General features: G+C 50.5%; 1 long non-coding RNA gene across 1 annotated transcript in view; it reads right to left on the minus strand.

The window, feature by feature from the left end:
- Nucleotides 1-302: 302 nt before the first annotated feature.
- LOC129394777 (uncharacterized) overlaps nucleotides 303-14,343 on the minus strand; it is a 108,132-nt gene continuing 94,091 nt past the window's right edge. The window contains exon 3 of the long non-coding RNA XR_008622144.2: nucleotides 303-967. This is a non-coding gene — a long non-coding RNA (uncharacterized LOC129394777). The remainder of the gene's footprint in view (nucleotides 968-14,343) is intronic.

A 14,343-nucleotide genomic window follows, 5' to 3' on the forward strand; every position in this document is an offset into this window, starting at 1 on the left:
AAATGATATTTTATGTAAGTACACCGCAAATATTGCATGGATATACTTGTACTTCAAGATTATGGTTTATCTGAAATGGAAATTTCACTGGGTGTCTTGAGTTTTAACTGGCAGCCCTACTGAGGTGGCTTATTCATCATATAGACTCTGGGCATCGTTTTCATAAGTGTGCGGTAGAAGCTCAGGAAACTGAATTTGTGAGAAAGGCCTCAAATAGGCAGGTATGATTTGTCTAAGGGTCATGAAATGGGAGAGCAGTGTGTGTGTGTGTGTGTGTGTGTGTGTGTGTGCACGCGTGCACATGTGCGTGAATTGGGGCCGGGAGCGGGTGGTGTTTGGGTTAAAAGGCTTCCCAGAAATCCCGAACTCTGATCCATATCTTCCGGCTACTTTAAAATGACTGAAACCTCAGGTTCCTTTTTCAGTGCTTTATTCCACACAAACTCATCTTTTAGGAGGCTATTTGACAGTGCTTAACTGCGACCCACATTGTACATGCTCATAACAAAGACAAGTCCCCATCTACCATGCTGTAACTTAGAAAGGCACAAGTTATACAACATCTGGAATCTACCCAAGGGAAAAAAAATGCCAGTCTACAAATCTAGCATGCTGGAGGCAGAAACCATGTGCTCAGAATCATTAAAATCACATTTCACTTTGCCACAATGCAGCTCTGTCCCTGGCTGATGGCCAGATAAGCTTGCTGGCAGAGATCTGCTCTTGTGGTGCTGAGCGAAAGGTCCACACACCTCTCGGTGAATACCTGCCCAGGCTTAATACCTAATCACCATCCTTGGATTGCCTCTCAACACTCATTACCAGCACTCAGCAGTTGCAGCCAAGGTGATGGGATTTAAGATTAGGACAAAAGAGTAGTCACTTTTGTTCTCAAGTGCAGGTCTCCTCGGAACATCATCGTTCAGCAAATTCGGGAGACAGCATTTCCACTTTCTACTGAAGCATCCTGTAAGAATCAGAAAAGCATGACACCGTTAAAGATAAACGAAATGGCCCTATTTGAGCAAGAGGGGCTCGTGCTGTTTGGTCTTTGTTTTACGCCCATGATGAGTTTAACTGTTTGTTCATCTCCAGCACCCCAGCCTGAAACTCACCCCTTGACAAGCACCCTGCAAGCTACAGTGATTCTGAATCCCAGAAGTGATGGGCTGTCTTGGAGAATCCCAGGGGCTGTCCTGTGCTCCAGGCCTGTCTCAGGACTCCTTGGGTGGACGCCATCTCCTCTAGTCCCCTCTAAAGACTTCTTCATCATTACGATGGTGAGTGTGGGCAAACCAGGTGGGATAGTTTCCCCTGTCGGCCTACCAGATTAGTTGCTTCCCAGGAGGCAGGTAGAAAGGGAAGGAGGGAGGAGAGTGGGAGGAGCCAAGGAGAAAGGAAAGAGAGGGAGGACAAGAAGAAAGCAGGAGAGAGAGCTCTTAGGGAAAGCAGGGAAACAGTGACGAAGGGAAGACCAGCTGTACCATATTAGGTAAGTGATCATTTAAAGTCATTATCAACTTACTGTGAATTTCAGATGGAGTTTCTGGAAGCTACAGTCTTATTTCCTGTTAGGAATTCATTCATGTAACAAATGTTCTATGGGCCGGGACACTGTGCTTGGGGATGCAGATACACCCCTGAATGTAGCCATTTGCATTTTAATAAGGCAAAGCAAACAATGGACAAGTATGCTCACAGATAAGACAATTTCAGACAATGGTCATGCTGGAAGGAAATGGCATGGTCATGGGATAGAGAGCCAGAAGCAGGAGGAGATGTTAGACAGGGAGCAATGGACAGGGAGGAGATTTAGAAGGGGCCTCAAGGAGAGAGCGCAGTGAGAGAAGGAGCCCCCTGTGTGTGGACCTGGGAACCAACTGGCTTGGCGGGTGGTGCCATGCCACAGAGGTCAACGTGGCTGGAGTGCTGAGCAAGGGGACAAGTTGCAGGGCAGGAGTCTAAGGGCATGCAGACTGGCAGGTGCTGATAAGGAGTTGGATTGCATTAATTCAGGACTGTAGGAAAAATGCCTCTGTGATCAGACAAATGGTCAACGTCTCTTGACAGGAAAACATTGGCTGTGACGTGGGTTGTGCAATGAAGCTTCCAACCCAGGATCTGTTTCTGAATGGCTGTCATGGAGCAGACAGCAGAGGCTCTGCATGGCCCCAACACATGTCCCTCCTCCAAGCTCCGACATTAAGAAACATGCCTGCTTCCTTGTGGAGGAGGGAAGCTTGGCCTAAGGTGTATGCTACAGGAGAGGAAATCCACACCTTCGGTTGCCTAGGTGACAGCTTCCAAAGTATGTTGCGGGTCTAACTGGCAGCCTGGCAAGGCCTCTGAGATGGGAAAAAGGGAGCCCCTTTCCATCAGAGTCACCATGATTGGACCAAATTCTGGTCCTCAGCTCAGGGGCCCTTGTTTCTGGTGAAATCTTTCAGCTATATGGCACCAGACCCCAAATATGTGTCTCTCCCAGGGCTAACCCTGGAGGCTGAAAGAAACCAGAATACTCACCCAGCACGGTGACTCATGCCTGTCATCCCAGCACTTTGGGAGGCTGAGGGAGGAGGATCACTTGAGCCCAAAAGTTGGAGGCCAGCCTGGGCAACATAGCAAGACCCCGTCTCTACAAAAAGTTTTGAAAATGGCTGGGCATGGTAGCATGTAGCTGTAGTCCCAGCTACTTGAGAGGGTGAGACAAGAGGATCACTTGCCTCTCAACCCGGGAGGTTGAGTCTGTAGGGAACTATTATTGCATCACTGCACTCTAGCCTGGGCAACCCTGTCTCTAAAACAATAACAACAACAACAACAAAACAAAAAACAACCAAAACACCATTGTCTAGTGTCCAGGACACTAGGGCCCAGGATGTGGCGCAGAGCATGAGAGCCATCTGCAGCAGCACCTGTGCCCAGCTGCTCATGGGAAGCCATGTGGGGTAGGAGGCTGACGGACAGCCCAGGGCAGGGCCAAGGCACTGAAACCTCATACATTCTAGTCAGTCCCAAATGAGCAAGAACCTTCAGCCCAGGGGAGTTTGTGTCTCGGTGGGTATACAGTGTCTCTACCCATGAGCAGTACTTAAATGCCTGCACATCCATGTCACCCACTTCATCTTCTATCAGTCACTACAAGCACCATCTCCTCCAAGAAAATATGTTCTGATGGAGGAAACACTGGATGTGGAGTCAGTGGCCTGGGACTGCCTAGAAGCTTCACTGAGTACTGGCTGTGTAACCTCAGACAAACCACTCACCCCCTCTGAGTCTCATTTTCCCCACTTATACATTGAGTCTAGCAATGCACACCTCCCAGGACTGGGTATAAGGATTAGAGTCGACGAATGCAGGGTACTCAGTGGCTGATATTTGCTAAGGAACTGCGATGTTCTGATTCAATGTGGTGGCCAGATCTGGAGATCCTGAGACCACCTAGTCATGGTTGCTCTAGGGTGTGAGAGATGAAATTCAGGGAAAGTAGAGGAAGGTTCCCAGATGTGACAGCTTCTGCAGGGAGTGGGATTGCCATGGGAATCTCCAGAGACTGGACAAAGAGGAGCTTCACTGTTTTAAAGGCATCAGATGGACAGATGCAGAGCCACTTTCCTGGTAGGATTTATGACTCCAGCAGGCCCCCGGCTCCAACAGACAGCTCATTCTGGAGGAAATTAGGTGTCAAATGCAGTGTTCTGGAATTCTTAGGGCACCCATTGGCAGAGTTTTACAGCCATTCTGGCTCTAGGCCTTCGTCAACTTGTCAAAACGTTGACTTTCCTCTGCAGCTCCTAACCAGGCAAGCATCAGGCAATAGCAATGAGTAATGCAGCTCTTAACACCTCGGCCTGAAAAGATGAGACACCTCAGACCCTGGTTCTTCTGGAGTTTGGGGCAGTAATATGACATTGAAGTCATTTGCTCCTTGTCACACGGGGAGGACTTTATGGCTTTTCAGGCTGGCAAAAGACTTTCTCCAGGTGAGTAGAGCTTTCTGGAGTTGAGACATCTAATATCACATCCCAGATGAGAAAGAGCAGATCCATCCCACTGGCCACTTGCCCCCACAAAAACGGAGGTAAGGAAGGCAGGGGATTGTCAGCAAAGCTCTGAAGAGCGGCTCTGCACCAACAGGCAGCTGGCAGGCCCCAGCCCGGTCCCACGACTTATCAGTGAAGATACTAAACACGCAGCCGCAGAATTCCTGTCCTAGTTAGGGTGTCTCTTAAAGCAGACCCTGAACAATGACTTGGGTGCAAGTAGTTGATTTGAGAGGTGACCTCAGGGAACAGGAGCAATGGAGCAGGAGGAAGCCAGTGACAGGGTGCAGCCCTGTGGGAAATGGGGGCCCAATCTGCAGGGCCAACGCAGTGTTGTGGAATTCTTCGAGCAGTCTCTGGAGAGCAGGGGAGCATGGAGCTCAGAACTGCCCCTCTGAAGGACTAGAGATTGGGCGTGGATCCCCACAGCATCCCCTGCTGTGTGTTAACATCCTTCAGTGTGTTAACCCTTCTGTTCTTCCAGACTGTGCCTCTGCATGGCTGACTAGACTCCCACAGCTCAAAGAAAGCTCCGAATCAAAAAAGCAGAGGTTGCAGGCTGCCTGCCAGAGGTGAGACCCTGGTGATGGGCCTGGCACTGCTCACTGCACTGCTGATGTCAGGAGGGCCCAGGATGTGGCACAGAGCATGAGAGCCATCTGCAGCAGCACCTGTGCCCAGCAGTGTGCTAAGCACCAAATGAGAGCAGAAGTCATAGTGAAAAACAGTGCCCAGCCTCAATGACTCCTAGGAAAGTTTGGAATAGACAAGTGACCCCCGGGGCCCCAGCCCAGCAGCCTAAGTTATAATTGAGTAACAAGAAGAAAAGATGCTGTTATTTAAAACAAAATTTGACTGCAGTGGCTGCAGCACTCTCAGGCAGAGGCCAAGTTCTTCGTAGGGGTAGGTGGCCTTTTTGTTTAGAAACATACTTCAGAGGATCTCTTTGTGTGTGTGAAAATATAGGCCCCAGGGCACAGTGGGAAGGAGAAAGGCAGAGCGCTCTGCTCTGTGGTGATTGGAGTTTTTGTCTTGTTTGTTTGGAGGGGGCTTGTGATGCGAAGAAGAAAATTGATGGAGCTTGGGACACAAAGGTCAACTGGCAGGAGTGGATCGGACCTTGGAAGGAAGGCAGTCAGGAGTTACTCCCTGTAGAGGGGTGGTCAGGGGGCCACAAGGCAAGGACTGCTCACAAAACAGCCACATCAAGTCGGTGCATTCTGTGATATGCTGATATTAACTATCTGGTGTCCCTGACCCTTCGGTATGACACATCTTAGCCTCTCATTAGTTATGCTTTGGGAAACAAAGAAAGAGGAACATTGGGGGTGAATTAAGATAGAGAGAAGACAGCAGCCATGGAAAGAGAGTGGGGGACAAGAACTCAGCAGGGCAGATGCAGGTAGGTGAGCTCCAAAACTGGGGCTCAACCCAGGAGGGCTCCTGGCTTCACCCAGGAAAGCGTTCAAGGGTGAGCTGGTGGTATCAGACACGTTTTATGGAAGCTGCAGTGCACAGCAGCAGTAGAAGGACTGCTCCTTGCAGAGCAGGGATACCCCACAGGCAGTGGGCCCAGAGTAGCAGTTCAGAGGCAGTGCTGCACTCATATTTATACCCACTTTTAATGACATGCAAATTAAGGGGAGGGTTATGCAGAAATTTCTAAGAAAAGGGTGGTAACTCCCAGGTGTTACCATGGCAATGGCAACTGACATGGTACACTGGTGGGTGTGTCTTACGGGAAGCTGCTTCTGCCTTGTACCTGTTTTAGCTAGTCCTCAATTTGGTCCGGTGTCTGAGCCCTGCCTCCAAAGTCAAGTCCCGCCTCCTATCTCAGGGCTGAGTATCCAGGGATATGTGTTCCCTTAGGAATCCTCGGAGAAGTTGAGAAGACACTAGACATCTCACAGCATGCAGAATAGGGGCTTGAGTCTGCATATTTGAAGTTGGAGGAAAGTGTGGCCCCCATAAGCCTGAAGAACACAGGACTCTGGGCTGTAATTCAGATCTATTTGGCACCCAGTTATCACTACCAAAAACGCAGCTCAGCCAGGTCCCATGCCAGACAGGGAAGCCCAGGGATGACAAATGTGGCCCCTGCCCTAGAACTATGCCAATGTCCTAGGGCATTCCAGTTGTCAGCAACCAACCTGGCTAAGCAATGCCTGAGATGGCCTGGTGGGAGGCTCCATAAGCTGACCAGAGACATCCTGGAAGACCCCCAGGAGAAGGGACATCAGAACATCAGCTTGAATGATGAGAAAAAATAGCAATAGGTGGAAAGCGAGAGAGAAGAAACTGTGGGCAAAGAAAAGAGAAGAGTTTCTGGAGGGAGAGACCCTCATGGGGTCTTCCCTAGGCCACCAGGGACACACAGGTGTCACCTTCTGTATCTGTCAGGGGTCTTGGGGAAACTGAGGCACACTCAGAGTCATTGAGAAGAGTTTAGTGAAGGGACTGCTCACATGGGATAGAGAGGACTAGAGGGATGCGGTAAACCCAAGGCCACGGCTGTGCACATCACTACTGCCTGACCCACAGGGGACAGTGCCACTGTGGAAGAGGCCACAGGAAGGAGCTGGGGATTTCAGAGAGGAGCCCAACCCCTGCCACTTTTAGCCTAGCAGGGAAGGAGCAGGGCAGATGAATATCCCGATCTCTTTCTTCCATCCAACCCGTCCCGCCCCCATTGACTAACCGAGCTGGAAGCAGAGGTCACGGGAGCCTGGTCAGTGCAGCCCTGCAGACCTAGACCCACCTAGCATGGGTGTGGAGAGGCTTCCGGAGAGCATCCTGTGTACTTGCTGACAAATCAGCCACCTGTCCCTTGCAAGCTATCCAGCGTGAGCTGGCCTCATGCGCTGAAGCTCAGCCCTGCTTTTAGAGAGGTGATCAGCAGAGTCGTAGATTCAGGAAAAAACGTGTGGGCTGCGGCATGCCACCGTACCCTCCCTTTGCCTGATACCTACAGGAGTCTGTCTTACTCAGGAGGACTCAGGAATCTGGAGATTGTGCTCTTAGATGGAAAATTGGAACTAGGAGGAGAAAGTAAGTGTGATGTGCACAGATCCCAGGTGGCCTCGCATTTTAGAAGTAAATGGCAATATTTTCAAATCAACTGGACATGATATTGGAAGCCAGCACAGCAACTCTCCAGCTAGGAGGCTATGCTTGAGGACCTGGCATTGTCAGCAACCTGGGGGGCCACACTGCACCCACACAAGCACAAGGCTTACCTTTGGTCAGGGTCTCCCAGACGTTGCTCCTGGGGTGGTGATTTGTGGGCAGGTGATTTATCAAGACAGGAGAACTCAGTAGGGAAAAGAGGGCAGGAGAGAGGAAGAAGCCCTGCAAGGTGCTATTTCAGGTAGGTCTCCAGCCTCAGCCAGACCCCGTTGGGGTGGGGGGGGCGGGGTCTGGAATATCAGCTGCATCTCACAGTCTGCCCAGCCTTGAGTCAAAGGAACTGGTTTTTCACACCCCCACAGGATGAAGGGCAAGCTGCCAGGCACCCGAGGTTCCTTCATGCTTGCAGCTCAAGCCTCCAGGGGCCAAAGAGAAGTCCTCAGGAGGCTGTTGGTGCAGTCCACTTAGAGCAAAGCACATGGCCGCTGGAGGATGGGGGCACAGAGCTGGCAAGAATGATCCACATGAACCTGGACAGGACCTTAACAGTGTCTGCTGAGGCCCTTGCCCCAGGTGGCCCTGAAGTTGAAGTCTGGTTTGCTCTGTTTTGTTGGTCTGTGCAGTGGAGAGGAAGGTGCCACCCCATCTCTAGTTCTCCACGTCACTTAAGAGGTATGGGATTTCAGCAAGGACTGAACAATGCTGGGCCTCAGCTTTCTCCTTCATCCTGTGAAGACCTTCAATCTTATCTACCTTGGGGGATGATATTGTGGTTATCAAATGTCAGAGGACCTTGAAGGATGGAAAACACGTGTATGTGACTCATCAGGCTGTGCCATTGCAAGGTGATGCTGATGTCAGGATGTTTTTGTCTGCAGGAGAATCCACTAGTGTATGGAGCTTGTCCTGGAAAGCCATTGCACCCCACCCCACCACCCCCACCATCTCTCAGAAGAGGTCACAAAGAGCATTTTGTTACAACATAACCTTACTCAAGAAATAACTCAAAAATGCACATAGGAACCACTGAAACATTTCCTGAATTAAAAAGAATGACTCAGCAGAACATTCGTTTGTGATAGAGCTGCTTCTTGAATTTCTCAAAACTGGTGATGTTCACAAAGGCCAAAATGTGTGAGCATTCTGCCAAAACCAGGCCAAAGTTTGCTGCTGTGCTTTGTATTTAAAAACAATAAGAAAATGTATAGTTCAAAAAATAAAATTCTAAGCCCACCAACTGACTAAACAGACCCCCTCTTGGCCAAGGGGACCCCAGAGTAATCAGGAACATTGAGTTCTCGGCCATGATGGGATGGGGAGCATCAGACAAGTCTTGTTATTCCCTTCCCTTGCTAACCACCACTAGGCTTTCTTTCCTAAGGGCTAAACACAAACCTACCCTTCCAACAAAGTCCACTGCTGTGATCAACCCACTGCTTGACGCTGCTCCTCGTTTTTGCCTGATAAGAGACCACGGACCATGGGGTGGCTCTGCCTAGTCCATGGAGGATGCACAGTGAGGGTTTTGGTGTCCTCTGCTTTACCTTTTGACATCAGAGGGCCAAAAGTTCTACCCTTGGGTCATGCTAAAACCACCATTTTTGGTACAGGGGGCCCATGAAGGGGCATGCAGCTCACTTGTGCATGTGCATGTTTTACCTCTTATAAATATTCATGACTCCTCCTGCAGCTTATTGAATATGTATATTCAGCCATCCAACTCAGCACAAATTCCTGTTCCCTTTGCCCCTCCCTGAAAATGTCTGTTTCTGGCTTCTGATCAGAGGCTACGCTTCCCACCCAGTCAGAGTGGCCACCCTGCAGGGTGCAACCCTTTATGAAAAACAAAGTTCTTCTTTCCAAAAAGAAAAAATAAAGAAAGAAAATTTGTAGTTTAACAAAGACAATTAGATAAAGTTAATCCACTGGAGATCCCCGTCCTGCAGGCCTTGGTGCTGATTGATCTCCTGCCCAGGACATGGCCACATGGGGGCTAGTGGGTTGGTGACCTGAGGAGCACTCCTGAGTGACCTCGGAGTTCAGGGCTGCCTCCAAGAATGGCTGGTGCATAAAGACTACTCAGACCAAAGCTGAGCACTCCAAAGTATGAATAATGAAGGACATTTGCTGGCTCAGTGGTGAGAACCTGGGGTGTTTAGGCTGTCACTGCCAACAGTCCACTATTGGCTGGGATCAGAAGAACAGAAGGCCACAATTTTACTGATGGGACCAAGTCAATCCCAGGGTCTGGTGCAACCTGGAGTGGAAGGTGCAGAGATGGGCAGCAGGTCCCCCGGATGCAACCCTTCTGCATGTTGACAACAATATAAAAAGGGAATACCTGCATTTCTATTTTGCTCTTCAGATTGGAGACCTGGTTGTATTACACTGCAGATTTACTCTAGCCAGTCCTCAGATATTGCCTACTACTTAAAGTGAATTGTTACCAAAACGTTCAGAGAAAACCTTAGATTAAGCGTATTGACTATGTTTCTTCTTTAAGTCATAGTTAAGGGCAATAACAACAACAGAGTAGCCGAGTAGATATTTTCTGCTCATCATTAATAATAACCCTTCCGCTGATGGATGGATGGCCCTCCCGGTGATGAAGAGCCGGCAGCACTCACTCTGTGGCGGGATCTGTTCCTGGGAGGGCCTGTAAGATATTTGATTAGAGAGATGCCTGGCTGCTGATGGATTAGGAGGGCCTGGTAGAAACACAGTGGCATGAACACTAGGACCACAAAAAGATAAGAAGAGTGCAATCATCTTGTATGTTCCCTTCCTTCTCTTACTCCCAGTAGAACCAGAGAAGGGCAAGCCGAGAAGCATGGAGGTCATTCCACCAGCCCGTGGACTCCTGGCCCATCCAGTCACTAAAGCTATGGAGGAGAAGGCAGAGAAACATGGACCTGGGGGAAAGAGGAGGCTCCCTGTACCTGTCAGCTGTGGGGAAGAAGACTCTGCTCCACACAGTCACTTGGGATCGAAGCTGATGGAGGCTCTACCATCTCATAGCTACTTCATCTGGAACCAGCAGCCTCCTCAGCAGAAGGAGGGAGCAGGAAGAGCGTCCAGGGTGTTTTCACTCGATCAGCCCGGAATGACACGTAGCACTTTGCTCACATTTCACTGGCCAGAATTAGGAATGTGACCTCATCTAACTGCAAGGGAACTGGGAAGCAATGTGCCCAGAACGAGTGGTCTGTACATGTTGCCCTGCTTCCTTACCTTTCATTCAATCTTCAATTGCCCAGTCTAGGCTGTTCCCCACCACTTATACCAGCACAGCCTCCTGTTTCCAAATCCAGTGGTCATTCTCATGTTTCCCAATCTATGGGCAGCACTAGCCCCAGCTACTGCCCCCACCTCGATCTAGCCTGGCCTCAGCTTCTGCAATACGTCATTCTGCTGGGCTTCCTTCCCTGTCTCTCTGCTCTGTGAGTTTCTCCTCACCCAACCTTCTCTAAATGTTGGTGTCTTCTCAGAACAGGTCTTGGCCCTATTGTTTTTTCTCTGTATACTCTCTTGCTAAATAATTACATCAGTTCCATAGCTTTAAATGGCATCTATTTGCCAATACATCTTAAACACAGACCGCAGGGCAGAGTTCTATCCCTAGGAGACTCACACTTTTCTTCTCCACTGCTTGCTTGAGAGCCCACAGTGCATCATATAAGGGACTTGAGTCTCCCACACTTGAGTCAATCACGGCTTCTTGTCGTAATCGGAAATCTAGGAGTGGCACATCCTTGACAGCTCCCTTTTGCTCAGCCCTGAATATAAACCATCCATATGTCCTGTAGATTTAACCTCCAAAATACATCAAAGGAGGTCTGGAATCAACAAACCTCGGGCTGTCTCCACTGCCACTCGCTCAGTGCCAAACTTGGCCTGGGCGGCACTCGGGGTTCCACCACTCGCTCCTTGTCAAGTCATTCTCCCAGCAGCACCAGATTTGTCTATAAAATGCAAACCAGATCATGGAACTTCCTGCTTCAGTCCCTGAGCTGGCTTCTCACTCCTCAGGAATCAAGTTCAAGTTCCCCTCCATGGCCCACATGACCATGCAACCCAGGCCCTCCTTGGCCGCATACATGCTGCCCTCCCCTCCACAGTGTGTTCCAGCCACACAGGGCTCCTGGTCCTGCTCTGCACCACGTGCCCCCTTTCCACACCGAGGCCTTGTCACACTCAGTGCTGTATTGTTCACTAAAACATCACCGCCTTGATGAGCTGGATGCACAGAGGCATTGAGGAGAAGTGCATCTGGCATCTCCCCAAAAGAAAAGACATCACTGCATCAAAAGAATACCTGCCCTCATATGTTCTTCCCAGCACCATTCACAATAGCAAAGGCATGAAATCAGCCCGGGTGTCCACCAACCGAAGACGGGACGAAGAAAATGTAGTGCATATGCACCAAGGAATACTACTTGGCCATAAAGATGAATGAAATCATGTCTTCTGCAGCAATAAGGATGGAACTGGAGGCCATTCTCCTACGTGAAATAACTCAGACACAAAAAGATAAATACCACACGTTCTCACTTAACAGTGGGAGCTAAATAATGTGTACACATGGATGTACAGTGTGGAATGATAGACTCTGGAGATACCCAAGGGTGGGGAGGATGGAGGGGGTGAGGCAGGAGAAGTTACTTCATGGGTACCACATACGTTAGTCCAGCAATGGCTACACTAAAGGCTCAGATGACACCACTACGCATTATATCCATGTAACAAAATTACACTTGTGCCTCATAAATGTATACAAGTTTGAATAAAGGACAACTGTGAGTGTCTTCTGCACAGTTTGCAAAGCACACATTCCCAGCAGCATCTACCTTCCTACCCAGATGGGATCTCATCACATGGAGGTCCCATAGCCATCGTCTTGCACCCAAGGGTGGTGCAGTGGACCAGCGGCCCCTCGGCAGCCTTTCTGACATGAAAAGAGGGTCTCAGCTGCCCTCCTGTGATCCATCTGCCAAGTCACACAATGTCCCATGACCCTGATTCCTCCTAGGATGTGCCTGCCCTATGTTAGGTCCTGAACACGTGTTCTTGGTTCTTGGTTTGTCTCAGGACAGCAAGGACATTTGGCTGGGGAAGCCTGAATTTGAAAATTAAGGTTAAAAACAAATTTCACCTTTTGCTCAGCATTCTTCTCATATGGACCCAAGGAAAACCTCTGTGTTGGTTAAACACTCTGTTTGTCAGCAGTGAGACACCCTTTGGCATTTAGGGTGTATTTTGAGTGTATAAATCATGTGTTTACAGTGAAAGATGCCTGTAGCAGTTCCCGAGACATCCTGGGTTCTTCCCTGCACCTGCAGAAGTGCAGCAGAGGCCCCTGTGGTCACAGGAACACACCCACCTCCTGCCAGCCCACCCGCACACCTAATGCCAATTCCCAGTGTCAGAGGAGGGCTTCTCAGAAACTCATACCTGGACAGGTCATCAGGGTCTAGAGAGCCATTCCCAGGCCCTCAAGCCAGCTGGCATGCCCAGGAGTCAGTCCCCAGGGGCAGCTCATCTCCAGAGCTAGCAAAGGTACTGTCAGCAGGCCACCCCTTCTCAGAGCTGAGCACAGATGACTCCTATTTTTCCTCCTGCACATGGAGAAGCAGAGAATGCCAGACCAGCCTGATCCCGAGTGCAGGGCACTGGGGGCAGAGCATCGCGGGGGTCCAGCCTCGGGGGTGTCAGTGCCTGCCAGCACCCAGCTCCTATCTTTCCATTCTTGGAAACAGTGGATGGTTTCCCTTTGGGACCCTGCTCTGCCCCACCCTCAGGCCCTGTGGTTCGGGTGCCTTGCCCCGTGCCCCACCCCCACTCCCTTCCCACAGGCAGACGCACGTGCCATGACAGGCCATTGCAGCAACTCAGCCCGCAGCCAGGAGCATGCAGGAGGCAGGCACTCGTGCTTGAGTGGGCAGAGGCTGCTCTGGGAGGGAACGGGAAGTGGAAGCACTGTCGGAGGCTGTCCAGGAGGGAGATGTCGGTGCTCCCCTTGCGGAGGAAAGGAAGAGCTCTTGGCTCTTTCTTCTCTCTGTTGGCATGGAGAGCCAACAGAGAGAAGAAAGAGCCAAAAGATGGGGACAGCCAAGTCCTGACACCAGTCTTGGTGTCCCAGGAGCCGGCAGTAGCATCTTTGTGACATGTGCCAACACCTCCCTCCCTCACTCTGAGGCAGACAGCGTGCCAGGAGAATCCAGGTGTGAGGCACTGGGTCTGGCCCTAAGAAAATTGCTCAGAGAGTGAGGCCTAGGGAAGGCGGGCAGGAGCTGGGGCCCAGGCCACAGGCATGTGTCCAAAGCCTCCACTCCTTGGCTGGGGCTGGGGTGTAACAGGCTGCTCAGCCCACCCCATCCTCTGGCCTTTAAACCATAGGCACAGACTAAAGCAGCAAGTCTTCCAGCCACTGAGCCCCCCAGCGAGTGGCACAGGTGTGGTTGTCCCTCCATCCTCTAGCACAATCTCCCTCCTCTCCCCCCAGCCCCAAATGCATGTTCTTTCCTCCACCCCTCTGTTCACACTGGACCCTTAGCCTGATGTGCTCTCCATTCCCTTTCCACCCCTTCCCCAGAATCTGCCATCCCTCCAGACCTGGCTGGCATGCCCCCTCCTCCAAGAAGCCTTCCCTGATGAGCACAGCTCATGATTTGAGGCACTGGGTCACTGCAATCATCACCCAAAAGTGCACAGTCCACACCGGGTTAGATTCTGTCCTAAGCAACTTTAGGCTGGCTGCCCTCTCACCAGAGCAAGTGACCTCAGCTAGCAGCCAGCAACAGAGAGATTATTTAGCGTTTTCAGGAGGAACCATTCTGGCCATTCAGGGAGAAGTCTTCAAGAAGGCCTAGGACCATTCCCAGGACCTTTCCCATAAGATATATACTAACATGGACAGAATGCCATGTGCTAGAGGCAAGCAGAGTGAGTGAGGCAAGGAAAAGAGGAGAGACCTCAGGCTCCAGGGCCAGGCAGGCCTGAGTTTGAGTCCTGGCTCTGCCGCTGGCTGCCTGTGTGGCCTTGTCAAGTTGCTTGAAGTCTCTGAGCCCAGTTTCTCATCTGTGGAATAAGGATGATTGTGACTCTATCATAGGCTTAAGTGAGAAGCCATGGCTTGAACAGGGTGGATGCTGCGTGAATACTCCCTGTCGATTAC

This window comes from Pan paniscus, chromosome 20 (assembly GCF_029289425.2).
Source record: "Pan paniscus chromosome 20, NHGRI_mPanPan1-v2.0_pri, whole genome shotgun sequence".
Classification (NCBI taxonomy): Eukaryota; Metazoa; Chordata; class Mammalia; order Primates; family Hominidae; genus Pan; species Pan paniscus.